This window comes from Ambystoma mexicanum, chromosome 1q, assembly GCF_040938575.1.
Source record: "Ambystoma mexicanum isolate Mex_15411 chromosome 1q, UKY_AmexF1_1, whole genome shotgun sequence".
NCBI lineage: Eukaryota > Metazoa > Chordata > Amphibia > Caudata > Ambystomatidae > Ambystoma > Ambystoma mexicanum.
In genome coordinates this window covers 1087999466-1088017274 of record NC_090922.1, presented here as the reverse complement: position 1 = coordinate 1088017274, position 17809 = coordinate 1087999466, and the positions used below count along the sequence as shown (strand labels likewise).

Sequence of the window (17809 nt, the reverse complement as noted above, 5' to 3'; positions counted from 1 at the left end):
ATGATACCTCTGACAGTTTCAAAAGACATACCTCCAACCGCCCTACAAGAACTGCCAACTCCAGCCTCCTTAGGGTACCCAGATTCAAACGATCCAAAACTGGAGGAAGCAGCTTCCCGGGGAAAGCCGCCCAGCTGTGGAACTCCCTTCCTCCTGCCTTAAGGGTAGATCAAACATACCCTCACTTTAGGCACAATCTCATACACTGGATTAAGGAAAATGACCGCTAACACATCATCTGCTCCACCCGGCGCCACTTTACCATCCTTGCTGGCATCTTATTTGCCTGCATATACCTACTTGCGTGCTTGCATCTTCATTGCCTGCATATATCCACTTATCGTGTTTTGTTTTTGACCATTTTGCCTCTATGAACCAGCTACCTTACTCAGTGTGTATATAATCTGTATATATCTGTATATAACTGTACAGCACTGTAACCAAAGCTGAAAATTCTCTTGCTGGTTTCTGCCCCCTGATACCCTCGGTTCTGGCGTGCATTGTAAATAATAAAAACAAACAAACATTGAATCCCAAATGCAAAAGGGCAGTTGATTCCAGCAACACATAAATCAATTTGGATGTTATATGCAAAAGAACCCAGTCAAATTGATTGTCATTCAAAAGTTTGGCCAGACTCTATTGCACGCAATTTAGGTATATGCTGAAACAGTCACAGGACGTTACTGCCGTTTAATATTAGTCGTCCACTGACAAAATTCTTTCTAGGATCACAATGTTTCCACCACCCCTTTTTCCATCAAAAAAAAGGCTTAAGTGTCAGGACTCTATCCCTTCCCCCTTTAACGGCACTAAGTCACTGGAGCCAATGCTCTTTCTCCCTTTTTTGTTTTATAAAAACTCTGAGGCTGTTTTTCGTTAAGAGGCCAAGAAGGACTAACTGCAGATCTCTCCTTTTTGAAAAAACAATCAGATTGAATATTTGGGGGAGCTCATCCGTTCATTACTGTTCATCTCACCCACTACCCAAGATGAGATAAAGAGCTCTCATTTTTTAAACAGCATGCCAGCTCCGAGACGTTTTTCCTCCGTCAGGAAGCATCCAGCCACTTCATGACTGTTTTTCTCCTCCTGCTTTCCTCTAAAATTTAACTTCTCAGGTAGAATAGTCAGCGTTGGGTTCATGGAGTTTGCGTTAGGGGGAAGAGTCCTCCGCTGAGAGCTTTCTTCATCTTCATTAACTGAGAAGTTCATTCATTCGGATTCTGCCATATTTAAAATGATCCTTTCTCTCCTACACGTGGATTTGCAATTGGTCTTCCTCTATCAAAATAGAATGTCTTTGTTCGAACACACGGTCACCTCTCTTTGTAACAATATTTTTTTTCTGTTTCTGTATTTCCGTTAGTGGTTCTGGCGAATGACCTCCCAAATTGTTTTAAGTAATCACCGGGATCCATTAGACTTCGGCAATTTATTTAACTGCATGTTTTTTTAATTTTTTGTTGCTGGTTTTTATTGCTTCTCGCCATCTGTTTTCTTTTTGTGAGATTGTAGAAAATGTCAAAGTTACTATCGTCATCGGGTACTGTAGTTTCATCAACAATTGCTATAATGACCTTGTCAGGGTTTGCTGAAGCCAAGGGCCGTACTTCCATTTCTGCCTGTTGGTCCTCTCTTTCACTAATCAGTAAGAGCTCGGATTCCTCAACGGAGACCAAATCAGTTTCCAGGATGTTTATAGGTCTCTGGTTCAAAGAATCCGCGATTAGATGTTTGCACAGATTCAAACTTGGAACTTATTTGATCTGCCAGGCAGCTGTCCAAGTCACAAGTTGACATTTTGATAGGCGATTTCAGGGCCTGGTGGATCACACCCTTCGATAATTCCTTTCCCCATTTTAAGATCTCTTTGGCTGCATCAGTTTGGAGTTTTTTATTCCCCTATGCCTCCAACCGATGTTTAAAAAGGCATTTCTGGAGAAGACCTTCAGATTCAGTTACTCAGTCTAATCGTCTTTGAATTGTTCTTAAAAATGATTGTATGTAGATTAATTTTGAATGAGGCATGGCCAGCAGCGTTGCTTGTTCCTCATACCATTTTTAGAAAGGCGCTAATGATCTAGTTGTTTTTACAGCTTTCTCTCATCCTTAACATTTGTAGGAGTAAAAGTAGAATGTAAAGTTGAAGAGTATGTATCAGACATCACAGAGGTTCTTTGATTTGATAGATTGAGCAGCACGATTCGAAGGCTTTCATCCACGGCAAGCGGAAGCCCAGTAGCAGGAGATTTTAGTAGTATAGATCGGTCCGCCCTTTGAGATTTTTTTTGAGGAGCTGTCTCACCTTGCTTACAAAGGAGAGCTACGGACGTCTTGGAGGCTCCTCTTTCGAGACGATGCCATACAGTTTTCCAGCTGCAAAGGGATATTAGCAATATCTTGAGTTAGCTGAGCAGCTAACAGATTAGATCAATTTCCCTCTAAACCAGAGTTTGGGGGAATGCTGATTTTCCAGGGAGTCCGGGGGCGGAGGCTCCTATTGGATAACAATCGTCCTACCCACTAGTCTAACAGACTGCTCCCTGGGCCGGTCACCCTCTCCACACTCTTCCCGATGGCTCGGTCCGCACTCACCGCGGTGCCCTCTCCTGTTTCCACTGTAGACATTCCCACAACATTCTGGGTCCGCTAAACTCAGAAGAGCATTAGCACTTACTATTAATTACGCATCCGAAGCTTCTAAGGAATTCCCCCGCTCCAGGTCCTTTACCACACTTACTAGGTTTCCCTTCAATCCATTGTCTAGATCTTTACACAAAAAGGTACACAGCTTTCGGACAGTTTGGCCATGAAAGACGAAACTAAGGGTACAGCATGGGTTGGCCCCCATTTTCTCAAGGGCCCAGTTAGTAGCCAAGTTTATAAACCATGTTTCCAGAAAAGATAAAACGGTAGCCGCTGGTCTTCAAACCGGCAGCCGCCACTTCAGCTACTTGGACCCATACAAGAGCAGTGCCAGTGGGAGTGTTAGTGCGGGGCGTTAAGAGGTGTCCCCAGCGTTGCCGACTCCAGCGAAGCCACAGTACCCAGAAGGGGGGTAGCCGTTTCAGGCACTGTCTTTGGAAAAAGGAGTTACTTGACTCACCTCACTTCCTGACCGTGGTGAGGCGCTAATTGCCTTAAATGGGCGGTGCGTTTGACGCCTAGTCTGCTGCGGCAGTAAGCTCCATAACCCAACAAAGTCAAGCAGCTGAACTCCAATGCTGAGCTCACAGTTGACACCACCCGGACAGAGGAGATAAAACACCATCCGTCCAAACAAACAGCACAAACAGCCACTCTACGCTACTCTGCGCCGCTCCGCGGGTAGCAAGGGTCATTGATGAAAAGCTCCACCTCCAAACAATTGCCAGCAAGAACAGATTGCTCACAGATGAATTCCCAGGAGATCGCCACTTTCCTTTTCAATTTATGTGAACAATGCTAATCCTGCTGCCTCAGCATTAATACTGTACCATAATTAAAGCAGCTTGCTTAATCGGAGCCCAGAATTTCTTTTTCACCAGTAAACCACTTCCTGCTATGAAAGGATGATTGATAAGATCATTTTAAAACTTTTCACAATTTATAATGTATACATAAGCATATGAAACTTTAAAATGCATTACAATTTTAATAAACCCTTAAGAACACTTGATCTAACCACAAATCACAGTCAAAAGAGAGAAAGATAACAACAATTCATATGTAGTGAGTACAAAACAATTTTCTTTAAATTGATCCAACCTCGAAGAGCATTGTTAGTTGTTTTTCTGGTTTTATCTACCATCTTACATGATTGCAATGATTGTGGTCTTCTCCACATCAATTTAACACTGTCTTAAACGCTTTTCTATACATTTCCATAGACAGTAAAGTGTGATGTGCGTACACCAAGAATCTGTATTTAAACAGTAATTCCAAAATTCAAGCTATTTGATCGAATCAGAATGATGTACCAACACACAAAAATTACTCATTTTGCCACGTTCCGTGAAAACATGTCTTGCTGTTTCTGGCTTATTGACCTGCTTTAATATTTGACAAAATCTATTCTCAAAACTGATTTGCAGCTGTGCCCCTTGCATTGCTCTCAACGGTAGCCAATTAGTTCTTAATTGCAAAATCGGTCTTCGAACTGCAGGATAAGGACACTGGTGCAAATATAGCAGAGTTCTTTTATATTGATGTACTACAGTGGAGACATGTGGAAAGTTCCTTCATTTAGAGAGGTGTAAATAGTTATTACACCAATCCCACTTCTCCAACCTTCTTGTGAAGGCTCCTTTCAGCACTATAACATTTACCCAAGGTAAAATCGAGTATCCAATTCATCTCCTTGTACATTTCAAAGTTTAGCTGTTCATAGTTTTTACCTCTTACAACTTCCCAGTACTACATTGTGCTCCCATCTTTGCCAGTAATGGGCACTTCAGAGAAACTCTGGATCGCCTCGTATTAGCTATGCCATACCCCTCAATGAAATAAGCCTGAACTTCAGACGCAGGTACTCCATTGGAGTGGACAGTGAAATCCTAAAATTGTTTGCCAAAAGAAGCCCTCTAGTTTATTCAGCCATGTATAATCCTTCATAGCAAGGGCTTCTAATACATAAAGTATTGAAGGACAAAGGACTTAATAGAATATCAATATCCCCTCCATGGAGTAACCCACGTATTGTTTGTCAAACCTAAACTTTTGAAATTTTCATTTTTATAATTCTGTTATAGTCGGCCGTGTTGCTAATTTCAAGGCTCAGGTATGGCTAATTCTCTGTATAATCCAAGGTTCCCATTAGATGCTATTTTGACCTTGTGTACTTTTTGACCTGCTACCAACATAACACAGGTTTTGTCTATATGTGTAGTCAAATCATTTTCTACAGCGTAATCATGTATCATTCTCTTTCATTCGCATAAAGGTCAGATCGAAAAGAACCAATTCATCTGCATATAACACTCCAGCTAATTAAGTTTTATCTATTTTAGGGGGACCGTTTACAGTTTTACCCAGACTATTTGCTAGATCGGCTACATATAGGTTGAACAACAGGGGAGCCAGCACACATCCTTGCTCGACTCCCCTGTTTATCATCACTGGTGCTGACACCAGACCCTCATTTTAAAAAGAACTCCGGCACTTGTGTTCTCATGTAGAGCAATGACTATTTATAACAGCCATCCTGGCCAGCCCAATTTCCTCATTTTGTTCCATAGCGTTCCTCGATTTACCTGATCAAAGGGAGTGCTGAATTCAACATAAGTAATGTATAGAGAAGTTCCATCTCTAAATAGAGCACCAAGTAGCAAAGTGTCTAACAGCCTGATGTTATGTACCGCTGCCGAATCTGGGCGATAACATTGTCTGAAAAGGGTATAATATGTTTCCTAAATAAACCCAACTCTGCAATTTACGTAGCACGAAGGAAGCCCAGAGTTCACCTGTGATGTCCAACATGGACGGCAGCCGATAGTTGCTCCATCTCCCTTTTTATACACCTGTACCACTATGGACTGCTGCCATGATTGGGGGACGTTGCACTCTTTGCATAGTTTCTTAAATAAAAAGGTACAGAACATTGGCCCACCTTTCTGGATAATTTTTGAGTACTACGTTGGCTAAACCATTTGGGCTGGGACCGCTAGTGCTTTTCAACTTCACCATTGCCTCACCAATTTCTGCTGGGCCAATAAGCAAGAGGCCCCGTTTCATTAATGATAAGCAGATCTGCTGGAACATCTTGGAGCTTATATGATTCAACCATGCTCTTTCAGTAATTGGAGTAATTTATTGTGCTGGTTTGTCTCCTTTTGCTAGAGACAACACCTGTCATAATGCACGTGTATTCCGGGTCTTAACTGTTGCTATGACTCGCAGCCAATTTATGTTGGCAATGGATATTTTGTACCTCTTTAGCCAGTTACTATATTGGTTTTTGCTTTTTCTGTTCAAGCGCTGCATTCTTAGAGCCACTAGTGTTACTGATACTCCCCATTTCCCTTCGCAGTGCCCACTTCTCATCCCTTATTACAATGTCAAAGGCCTTTTTACATTGTTTACCAGGTACAATACGCTGTTTACCTTTTACCCCTCCCTCACCATAGGCCATCAGTTTCAACCAAGCTTCGATCTCATTTGCTGTCAAATTATTTAGTTTGATCAAGATCATATCATCAATATTGGAGATTCTTGTGCAGGCATCGTCTATGTTGACTTTAGACCAATATAAGCAAGTGCCTGCTTGATTTACTTCAACTTCTCCTGCATCATAATCTCTTATGTTCTTTTCACTAATGTTGAAACTGAGGGAGAGGATTGAATGATCACTTTATGTTTTAGGTGTTATCAGCAGCTAAATAATTTGTCCAACAATGTGTTACTCCCAAAGTAGTAATCCAATGTTGCTGACCTTATTCCTTCGTGCCAAGTGTGCTTAGCCGGCAAGTCACTTTTAGTTCGCCTGTTTAACAATACCAATTCCCACTCTTCGAGAAAACTAAGCCATTGATTTCCTCAAGCATTAGAAGTCTTGTGCTTCATACTGCTCCTAACCGTGACATTATCATGAATGGCAATCTGATCTCTATCCTCGCATCTTGCATTCAAGTCTCCCCCAGCAAAACATCATTTTCAACCGAGTTGAACCACTGGGCTAACACCATATTAATACAATTCAAAAATGTAATCTGCAACAAGAACCCCTGGGGCTTCATAGATGTTAATAATCAACATTTGCTTATTTGCTTTACCCAACCCTCCCACCACCTCGACCGCCAGAACATTTCCATTCTTATCATCAGGGACAATTCTGGTGGAATTTAATTTGTTTATTACCCCCAACTAAGAGCCCACGATAAGGGTGTCCCTTTCTCCCTTTTTTTGGGCACACCCGATGGAAATGATACCTGTCAAGATTAATAAGATAGGTCAACCAGGTCTCTTATAACATACAAATATTGTGTTCCAACAGTACGTATTCAATGTGTAGGACCACTATGGGGCTGCAATACGCCTGGTAACCATTCCCAACCTCGTACATCATATTTTTGGGTATTGGATAGAGAGGTCTTTGGTTTCTCTATAAACTCGGCTTTTTGCTAGTCCTTACATTTTTGACACTTACTTCTTTATCCAACACATACCCCAATTAACTTAGAAATGTGTGATTAGTACATATGAATGATGCGGTCTCTGGTAAAAGGCAACGCATCCTAGAGTTTTTATCTAGATCAATGGTTAAAGGTTCAATAAAGTCAATAATTCAGACCGTTTGATACACTTCTTGGAATTAGTCGTAGCATCTGGGGCAATTGTTAAAATTCTTGAATCAAGAGCTGGTATTTCAAGTATCTCCTTAGTGCTGTCATTTTCATTTACCTTCTAATTGAGACAACACAAGAGGCATTCCTTTCCTCAATTTTGTTACTCTCCATTACTGCACCGGTTTCCGATGGTTGGGTCTTTAACCAACGAGTTAATGTTCCTGCGGGCTGAAGGGACCTGTGCTTACGGCGTGCGTCCCACTTGCGCGCCTTCTTAGATTTAATTTGTGGGACTGCTACTAACGTGGAGTTTAAGGGTTGGTTGGTTGATATTTTGTTTAAATCAGCTAGCTTGTGTCACTTGTTCAGTTACTGCTTGCAGTTGGCGTTTTTTCATATGCCTCTCCTTCCATGTCGGATAGTAAAATGGAGAGATTACAGTGTCTTCAACAAAATGATTTCTGTCCTGTGCAATTTCAATTACAGGCACTGGTGACGTTGAGGAAGCTGGTGGATTCTCACTGCTGGACAAACCTTTACTGCCGTTTTATTTTGCAGGTTTAACTATGGCTTCCCCCTGCCACTCCATTTCTTTGTGTATTCTACCACCCAATTTAAATAATATTTTTACTGCTAATTGTAAAACACCTCCAGTTACACTCCAATCAGGGATCTCCTGCATTGCTAGCGGACGCACAGTCTGTGGATAATACAGTGGGTCGATCATCTTCATTATGTGCATCGGATTCATAGCACATATTTGGACTCTCCGATAGGCGCTGCTGCATGCCAATCACAGGTACATTTCTTTTGCAGTTCTTCAGATTGGAACTCCAAGTCTTGCAACCATCTTAAATTTACGGCGCTTACTGTTTCTGTGCGACGTCGCAGGGAATATCAAAGCTGCAGTAAAGAATGATTATCAATATCGATAAATGAGTGGTTTAAATGCTGACATTGTTCCACAGATTCTTCTTGAGGAGCTGCAGATTTTTGCTTTTTGCTCCTTCTTTTGTCTGTTTCCGTGCCATGTCGGAAAAAGTCTCATTTGTTTTGGTGCTTTTTGGCATTAGCCAAAATATTGCCAACATCATTGCTACAGTGAAGAAGGTTTCCAAGAAGCACTGTTCGTGATCCGCATGACAACAGTAAATGCTTTGCAATACAATTTCCGACACACTAAGTGTACATTTCTATTGTACTACGAGGAGGTAATACAGAATTGGCTTGTTTAACATTGTTTGCCTGAATCTGGAGTACTGTCACATGTCACGTGTCTGTGTTACTTGAGGCAGCAGAGTGATCCGTTTGCAAGACGGAGACGGACACGCTCTTTCTCCTCGCCAACCCCGCTGCTGCTGGTCAAGCTTTGGCCTGCCTTTTTCGTGCCATTTTTCCCTTGTGCGCAGGACAGAGCGCAGTGGTAGGAGAGGAGTCTTCACCGCACTTTGCACAAAAGGAGGATGGCAATGAGCCTTTCTTGAAATATTTCTGTAAGTTAAGCCCTGCACTGGGCTGATGGTTTCGGTTGACAGAGTGGGAGGCCAACACCGGAGACCACAGTGGAGAGCTGCAGCCCCAGGAGCTGCACGCTGTGTGCAACTCTATAGCGTCAGGAGCTGCCTGCCTGACAGCCTTTAGATAGGTTGGACTGTGCCCTGGCTGGAGCTGGCTCCTCTATTCAGCAGCCGTCTCCTGATCACGGCGAACGGGCTTGGATCCTGATCTCTGCAGCTGGATGGTTCTTTGCTGGATTTGCATGTGGTTAATGTTCCCAGAGGTACTCACTCAGCGTAGTCAACCTAGTATTGAACCACAAACTTAAAGAAACTGGATTTACAAAGGAGTCGTTCAAAGATCATGAAAGCTTAAGTGGCAGTCCAGCGTCGATGTTTTATTGTCGGGTGAGCATCGTCTACAGAGCACATGCAGTCTTGTGTCGCCCGCATGGTGCTGCTGCATGAAGCTACCATTCTGAGCACAGCTAGTTACTATACTAGCATGAAGGGACCAGCCTCTGGTAGTCTGCTCGAATTTATTTGTGGGACGGATCCCTTAAAAACCTCTTTTCTATCATTTTTTGTTTATACTACATTGCCTGTAGAGGGGTGACCTATCCTTTTTTCGCCGTAATGGCTTTTAAAGGTAACGCTGGGTATTCCGACAGAGCACTGAGGGATTGATAGGTCCGGAGCAATATGTTTCAGGCAATGCATCTGTTGATAGACATGAAGCTATTCACTGTTTCTTTTAGGTTTGCACTGAGATGCAAAATTAACTTCCTTGTGCTTTCGACCTGCTCGATTTGCTGCAATAATGATTGAATAAAGGAATACATGCCCAAAAGGGACCACTGATTGAGCCCGCTATTTTATGCTAATCAAAGTTTCTGTAGTTCTGTGCATCAGCCATTTATTTATTTTTTTAAATTGTAATCTCAGAACAAGTCACGCAAATACCTAACATATCCTTTTGAAGGATCAAGGCTATAACTGAAGAAAACAAGCCTGAATGAGTGAATCCATTCATGACCAGGGCTGCACAGAAAGTCAGATGTATTTTATCGACCTTCAAAATCATCAAGTATGTATACAGGCTGGTCTAGTAATACTCAATGAGAACAAGCGCCAAGATGGTGACATCACCATTATTTATTCAGATGACACGTGTTTCGGCTATTCGCCTTTCTCAAATCAGGGCATATTTCTTTTTTCATCTGTGTTAAACATAAGCATTATTTCCATATAGTAACAGTAAATTAAAGTACATTTAGTGGAAAGCATACATAAAATGTATTCAAAATCAAAATAGCAAACATGACGGACAATTCGGTTGGGGATAATACGAAAGTATTAGTGAGACCACCCAGGAATGATGGCAAGGTGTTTTACAAATCCCCAATGCTAAAATGAATAGTACACGACTCTTTAATGTTTAAACAAGCTGTCTCAACCTGCGGAAACCACAAACTTTGGTACTTTGAACTTTGGTATTTTGAAGCAATCAATAGATAGACAGAACTCAATGAATATGGATAATCTTGAAGGCTTTATAAAGAATATTTAGATTTTCTGTTTGAATTACTCACCTAATTGTATTTATATTGTTTTCTCTCCAAAACTTCCTCCACTCCTCCCTGATCCCCAACCGAATTGTCTGTAATGTTTTTTATTTTTATTTTGAATGCATTTTATGTATGCTTTCAACTAAATGTACTTTAATTTACTATTATATGGAAATAATGCTTATGTTTAACATGGTTAGAAAAAGAAATATGCCCTGATTTGAGAAATGCGGATTGCCGAAACACCCGTCATCTAAAGGGCACACATTATCAATTGAATAAATAATGGTGAATAAATAATGGCGCTTGTTCTCAATGAGTATTACTAGACCTATTTCAAGGAGCGGTATTTGGCTTTTCGCCGTTATACTCTTGAGACGCGACAAGAACACACCAGAACAAAACAAGGCAACTATCAATGGAGGAGTCGCTGAGCAAACCAGTTTAAAGACAAAAGCCCCCAGTTTTGCCTTAACCATATATACTGGTTGCCAACTAAATCTGCTTCAAGACGGGAAGCTGGGCAGGGAACTATTGCACAATATTGTGTCCGGAGTTGTTTTAACAAGACGCTGCTGCTGCTGGGTGCTTTGTGGGAGGTGGCGTGTGCAATGTGGTCTAAGCCGGACCGGGGGATATCGGGGCTGATGTGGTCACAAAGAAGCAGCCGAGAGGAATTAGAAAGGTGGTAGTGGGTGAACGGCTCGTGGGCTCCCAGGGCCTTGGCTTTATGGGGACTCTAGGCACAAACCTTTTGTGTCCGAGCAACCCCAACTGTGCCTGCTGCACATGTGAAAAGCATCAAGCGACTATTTTAACAAAGTCACTCACCATAGTGACTACCTTACTCCTAAGTCCATAGTCCCCCTTTCCTCCATACTTGTGGGACATTCTGTCCTTCGGGACGGGACCAGAGCACTTTTGTCAAAAAGCATCAGAAAATGTAATTTGTGTCCTTTTATTTTTACGCGGGGTACCGCACGTGGCCGTAACCCCGCCCTCCTGAGATCCGCCCTGCGCATCACCCTTCAGTCCTTTTCCATCGCCAGGTATGAGACCATTTAAGCAATAATAGAGGATACTTATTAGAAGGGACCGCGGGCAGGCGTATGGAGGAAAGGGGACTATGGACTAGGAGTAAGGTAGTCACTACGGTGAGTAACTGTTATACTCCTACGTCCCGTCCCCTTTCCTCCATACTTGTGGGAGATTCCCAAGCACACACCATAGGTAGTACGGGTGGATAGAAAACCACTTTACAGGAATAAGTTCCCAAGAACAGCCTGCCAAATTGGGCATCAGCCTTGGAGCTCAGGTAAAGCCGATGGGGAGGCCCACGAAGCCGCCTTGGAGATGGTCACCCAAGGGACATACTTTGGCAGGAAACAGCAGTCGCTTTGCCATAGACTAGATGTGCATGGATACTCTTCGGGGAATGAAGGCCTTGAATGGTTTAGGCTACTGAAACACATGAGGCAATCCAGCGGGGAATCGCTGCTTTGGAAGCTGGTTTTCTCTTCAGGTCTCCGAATGTGACAGGAAAGAAGACAGATTGGTTCAAATGAAAATCGGCAACCACCTTAGGCAGGAAGAAAGGATGAGAGCGAAGCACAACCTCATCCCCCTGGAAAGTGAGGAACGGATGCTTCACGGAAAGAGCTTGAAGCTCACTTACTCGACTTGCCGATGTTATTGCGATCAGAAGGCAACCTTCCAAGAAAGTCACTTAAGATCGATAGTGGCAATGGCTTATAGCATAACGCCCCGGCGGGAAAAGATGAAGAGAACCGCAAAATGTCTTTGATGACTGGATTAGTCAATGAAAAGGAACAGCTGTCTGTGGACAGATAGGCCTCAATAGCGGATAAGTAAGTTCTGCATAACAGAACTTGGATGCCAGAAACGGCCAGATGAGAGACAAAAGATAGAACAGTGTCAACCGAAGCTTGCCTGGGATTGAGCCGTTTAGCTACACACCAATGGAAAAACTGAGTCATTTGCTCCTGTACTAAGCTCTTGTAGAGGGCTTCCTGGCCGCTTGGATAATGCGCACATTGTACTCTGACAGATCGAACTGTGTTAACGATCTGAACTCAGGGCCCCAGACCCCCAAGCTGAACAATTGAGGGGCGGGGTGCCACATCTGGCGAATGCTCTGGTGAAGCAGGTCGGGAATCTGCATCAATCTGTTCGGGAGGTACTGATCGATGCTGTAGCTCTGAAAACCAGAATCTGACTGGCCACCAAGGAGCCTTGAACAGGAGAGTGCAGTTCGATGTGCTCCTGAGCTTTCAGAGAGAGTTTTAGGCTCACCTGGCTCCCACAGAGGCGTCGATCGGAACTGAACAGCTGCGGCCTCCACCAATGTGACGCGTAGGGACGAGATGACAGACTGGACTGGCCCACCTAGCTTCGTTTGCTTGGCCCGTAGGAATATTCTTCTGCAAATGGAGAAAGGGAATTAGCCACCTGTGGAGTTGAGCGTAAATCCCCCCCGCCCCCGCTGTTCTCCCCACAGATCGCCTTCGATGTCCCCTCTTATAGTCTCACCTGATGGTTTGAAAAGATGAGCTCTCCCATCCTGCATTGAGCGCAGGGGCGTGTTGATAACCAGTTGCTTCACTGGCTCGAAGGAATTGGTGAGTTCCAGAACAATATTGACTCCGAGATTCCAGGCAAGACGCCGTAAGTATAAAGTTCGTAAGAGTTCAAATGCCTGACTTTCACTCTTGTCCTATTCCTTGCAGGTTGCAGCTTGACCCTAAAGAAGAGTTCCCCGTGGCAACCGGTAGTATTCTGGTAAGGTTTTGTATTTTCCAACACAGTTCGATAAAATAATGTCAATATGTAACCTGTTGCTTTCTCCCTTATTCAGGCGCTGAGAGAAAGTATGAAGTCTTGGGGAATAATACCTCCGGCATTAAAATCAGGTAAGTCTATTGTGATGAGGAGGGTTCCCCTTGTTAGTCCCTTTGTTTCACCTTGCTGTCCTTTTGTTTCCCCTTAGGGGCCGGGGTCGGCAAAGATGCACTGGAAGCTACGCCGAACCGTGAAGAGGAATAGTACCCCCAGTGTTAAAATCAGGTAAGTCTATGGGAGGGGTAACTAATATTCCTCTGTGTATTCCCTTAGCTCACCTTGCTGTTCTTGTCTTCTCCTTAGGTGCCGGAGTGCGGCGGGAACATGCAGGAGGATGCAGTGGATTGTGAAGATGCTGCGAAGGCCGGTGAGTTCAGCGCGGCGCTGCAGCAGGCGAGGCGACACGCATAAAATAACTTCTTTCTTCCAGCTCGAAGGCGCGATGGATCGGGTATTCAGGTAAGGATTAAAGTTATTGCTCTTGTTCTAACCTTTTCTCCTTCTTTCTCCCTTTTTCTAGGAGCTCCAAACTCGAGGCGGGCGTGACAGAAGACTGGATGCAGACTTACAGGCACGGTGAGCGTTACACTGCTGGATGCAGAATAACGCAAAGCGTGTGCTGCTCTTCGGGCGTGGTTTAAATAGCCTCCAAAGTAGTCCCAGGTAAGTATTCCTCCCCAGCCCCGCCCGAGTAAAAAAAGTCCCCAAGTAAAGTAGTCCCTTTCAAGCCTCTTTTGGCTTGGAGCTCTTGCAGCATGGTCTGCATCAGGTAAGTTTTAATCTATGAGCCTGGCGCCTATGGCTCCAGGACTGACTCTCCATATGAGCCTGGCGCCATAGGCGCCAGGACTGGACCCAAATAGCCCCTAGCAGGGGTTGTTGGGCTTGCTTAAGATAACTTGATGCCTGCTTCCGGGGTTGCTGGACGTGGTCTGGGTCCCCGGAGGTAGGCATCATGACAGAGAGCAACCAATGGATAAGAGGCAATGAAGAGAAAGCATAAGCTTACATGTTGTCCCACAGGATCTCGAGGGCGTCTCCCATGGAGGACGCTCTAAACCCGCCCCTGGACGCATAAAAAGGCAGTTTCTTGTTTAAAGAAGCTGCAAAGAGGTCCACCTCTGGAGTTTCCCATTGACAGAAAATGTTAGAGAGGACATTGTTGTTCATCTCCCACTCAGATGCCGACTGGCGATTTAGTGCATCTGCGGCCACATTGAGGTGACCCAGGATGTGTACAGCCTGGAGCCAAACAATGTGCTGGATGGCCCAGTCCAAATTTATATGGCAAGATCTACAAGGAGAGGAGACTTGGCACCGCACTGCTTGCTGGTGTAAAACATAGCCACCGAATTGACAGTGCAAACACAAACTACACTGTTGCTGTAAGGGAGGTATTCAAAACGGCCGCCATGGTGCGCAGAAGTTGGGCCATCATTTTGACAACACCTGGGGTGAACTGCGTCACAGGAGCAAGTGAGGCAATAGTCTCCTCAGGTGAGTCTGGTGCCTTGTGTGCCACCTTAGCCTTGAAACAAGGAACCTCAGCAGAGCCGGTACTGGCAGATCTAGGGCGTTTACTGGACACGTTAAAGACTGCCCCAGAATTAGCCTCTAGTGGAGGATCCTCGGCAGAGCTGGTACCGGAAGGCCTATGGTGCATGACCACCTTCTTTTGCCCTACTCAACAGAACGTGCGCATGGAAAGGCTGAGGGATATACCTTACAATCAAGGCCCTCGATGAGGGCCCTCAATTCTGTTGGTGTCCGATTTAGCCCATAGTCCATATAGCCACCCCGAGAGGGGCCTCGAGCCAAGACTTGGTACAGTTAGCTCCAGATGGTATCCAGAACCACAGCAGAACTGGGCTCAACCTTGGCCCCAAACAGGGAACCTCGGAAGAAGATCTGGTTATGGCAGACCTGCTGCAGGGCCCTCAGAGGAGTCTCCGGTGCGTCTCGCTGAGCTGTGACCAAAAGGAGTACTTGAATCTGAAAGTGTTTTGCTCCCACGGAGAACCGCAGATATTTCCCATGGGAGGTCCAAATCCGAATGTGCATGTATGCATCCTGGAGGTCCACCACACTGAGCCAATCGGCGTTTTGAAGAGGACTTTATTTGGCAGGGAGTGATCATCTTGAATTTTTCATGGGGAAGAGATAGAATGAACTGGGAAAGATCGAGGATAGTGCACAGGCCAGCCTGGTTGGGTATGGGAACTGTGAAGCAGACAGACGTAATAGACCCCCTTGCTCCCTGAGGGGAACAGGTTCCACCACTCTGAGGTCTAGAAGTTCCTGTTTGTCGGCTCTGGGGGAAAGGAGGTTTGAAGGGTGGGGTATGGGAAAAGGGCAAGCGAAAGCCCGCCTGAGCGATGGACAAACCCACCGGTCTTCGGTGATGGTCTGCCAAGCCTCCAGATGAGACGAGATTCGTCCTCCCACCAGAGTCTTGTGCTACCGACAAAAAATATCATTTGGATAATTTGTCGGCAGGGAGACTACCTGTCCCTGTAGAGGAGGCTGATGGCCGAGAGAAAAATGGGGAGGTATCCAAAAATGGCAGCCGTGGAACAAAAAATTTGGGCCACCATTTTGTCAACACCTGAGGAGAAATGCATAATTGGAGAAAGTGAGGCAACTGTCACCTTATGGGAATCAGGGGACTTAAGTAATACTTTAGCCTTGAAACATGGATCCTCGGCCGAGCCAGTGCTGGCAGATCTAGGATGTTTACTGGACAGCTAAGGAGCTGTCCCAGAATTAGCCTCCAGTGGAGGAATCTCGGCAGAGCCGGTACTGGAATGCCTGTGGTGCTTGACCGCCTTTCTTTGCCCCCTTGACAGAACCGGTAACACAACCATGAGCGTGGGACGGTTGAGGAACGTACCCTACCGGCATGACCCTCAGAGGATCCCTCGACTGTTGGTACTGGATTTAGCCCCAAGAAGAGGAACCTCGGGTTTTAACCCAGGACGAATAGCTCCCCCAAGAGGGGCCTCGAGCCGTGGCTCGGTGTGAAAAGCTCCAGAAACTGAGACCTCAGTGCGAACCCCGGAATCCAGAGTCACAGACTAACTGGGCTGAACCATAGCACCCAAATGGTGAACCTTGGACCAAAGTCCGGTTTTGGCAGGTCCTCTGGAGGAACCCTCAGAGAACACTCTGGTGCGCATATTAGGCCCTTGGGGCACCTCAGGGGAATTCCTAGTAACAGAGCTACACAAGCCCCTCCCGGTCATGAAATACTCTCACCGAGCGGGGCTGCTCATCCTGTCCTGATCCGCTTGAAGCTCATCCAACGAGGTGGGAACAGAAGACTGGTCCCCCATGCCTACCCCTTCAGGTTTTAAAGTATCGCCCCTGTCCACCAGTGTCTTCTCTATAAGAGACAACAGGACAGAGGAGGAAGAGATGAGGAGGGGAAGCGGCAGATGGAGTGGCACCACTGGAACCTGAATCAAAACAGCCGGTGCCAGGGGTGGAACAGGAGGCTCAGGGTACATTTCCCTTAACAGATGCTTGAAATACGTCCTCATAGGGACAGAATGCCTGAGCATCTGAAACTTGCCAAAAATCTCATCCTCAGCCAGAGGCTTAGGCTCTGAAAGAGGAGGAGGCCGCTTTTAAGGGGCATACCCTCACGAAAGCAGATGACAGTTCTCAGGAGGGTCCACTACCGGCCGGGTAGTTATCTGTGTGCCAGGACGTGCCTTTCAACACTTTTCACATTAAAAGGGCCTCAGGCTCGGCCCAAGCAACTGCCCCCATTTGCCTGTTAAAAGTTTCATAATACAGCAATATTTTCCTTTCATTCTGGGACTTAAAACGTGCTCTTTGCAGCACTCATTACAAGCTGCGTTTGCGGGGATCCTCCTGGCTTTGACTTCCCTAGGGGCATACAGACGGGTTATCACCTCATTGCATTTTAACCCTGGCAAATAAGAATGTATAGCTTTCCAGCAGTCATTTAGTGTTTCAGCTCCGTATCAGCGTGTATGAACTTCCTGCTGTGCATCTTTGTCTCCATTATAATGTATTCACTCTCTCCCTACCTCCCTTTCTCCCTCCCAATAGGACAAGAAAAGCATCACCTTAACTACCCAAACTCTTACTGTAAACGAGTAAGGCAGTTCTTTCCCTGCTTTTTAAATTGCTGCCACTGGAAAATGCCAAACTAGAGTAATGTCCATGTGTCACTTAGGACTGATTGTTTCGGAGTCCAGGGTCGAGCTACTCCCGTATAATGTGTTTGTCCGACATGTGTAATGCAGTGTGGAAACAATGTGTTGAATCTCGTCACTAAGCATTGTTAAAAATAATGTTTTTGTTTAAAAAGGGTCTTCTGAGTTTATAGTGGAGCAAATTAGTAGTACTCACTAGTATGTTTATGAAATAATATTGTTAATAAGTTATGTTATTTATTGTATAGGTCGTTGTACGCAGAATACAAATATGTATCTCTTATGTTGGCAGATTTTGTATACTGTGTCAGTCACCATTGTAGTGGTCTAACAGCACTGAAGAATGTATTAAAAAAATGGCATATTGTGCCACCACCAGGGTAATCCAGATCCTGGTCTGCCGAAGAGTAAAAGAAAGCACAATGGAGGAAGCGTGA

The 17809-nt window shown here is 44.9% G+C and overlaps 1 protein-coding gene and 1 non-coding gene across 5 annotated transcripts in view; one reads left to right on the top strand and one right to left on the bottom strand.

Annotated features, from left to right (window-relative positions):
• Positions 1 to 17809, bottom strand: part of CDC7 (cell division cycle 7) — a 310273-nt gene that overhangs the window by 163422 nt on the left and 129042 nt on the right. The window lies entirely within an intron of this gene.
• Positions 9476 to 9605, top strand: LOC138565457 (small nucleolar RNA SNORA31). Its single transcript, XR_011301325.1, has one exon. It is a non-coding gene; the product is annotated as a small nucleolar RNA SNORA31 (small nucleolar RNA).